The sequence below is a fragment of the Myotis brandtii genome, unplaced genomic scaffold, assembly GCF_000412655.1.
Source record: "Myotis brandtii unplaced genomic scaffold, ASM41265v1 scaffold1437, whole genome shotgun sequence".
Taxonomy (NCBI): domain Eukaryota; kingdom Metazoa; phylum Chordata; class Mammalia; order Chiroptera; family Vespertilionidae; genus Myotis; species Myotis brandtii.
The window spans coordinates 1,254-1,883 of record NW_005355145.1 but is presented as its reverse complement, the minus strand read 5'-3'; positions in this window follow the sequence as shown (position 1 = coordinate 1,883).

Below are 630 nucleotides of genomic sequence, written 5' to 3'. Positions count from 1 at the left end.
GTCTGTTTTGTTCACCATGATGTCCCAAGTATGGGCATACCTCAGAGGGATTGCGGGTTTGGTTCCAGACTACCCGCAACAAAGTGAATATCAAAATAAAGTGAGTTACATGAATTTTTCGGCTTCCCAGTACATATAAAAGTAATTTTTACAATATAATGTAGTCTACTAAGTGTGCAATAGCATTATGTCTAAAAAAAATTGAACCATTGTTGGTACCTTAATTAAAAAATACTCTATTGCTAAAAAATGCTAACCATTATCTGAGCCTTCAGCCAGTTTTAATCTTTTTGCTGGTGGAGGGTCCTACCTTCAGTTTATAAGATAATTTCTAAGGTTCGTATATAAAAACTAGCACAGTGGTAGTTTCCTCTGGGATGGAAGGAGAACGCTCTAAGTAACAATTTACTTAAAAAAAAGTACATATGTGCAAATATTTAAAACTGTTAAAACTGGGTGGTAGCTACCTAGGTATCTGTCCTATTATATTTATTTTTTCAAATATTCTTATTCTTATTCTTTAGCATATTTAGCATCACCAAAGGATTTGTTTATTGATGAGAGAGAGAGAGAGAGAGAGAGAGAGAGAGAGAGAGAGAAAGAGAAACAATGATGTGAAACAGAAACATC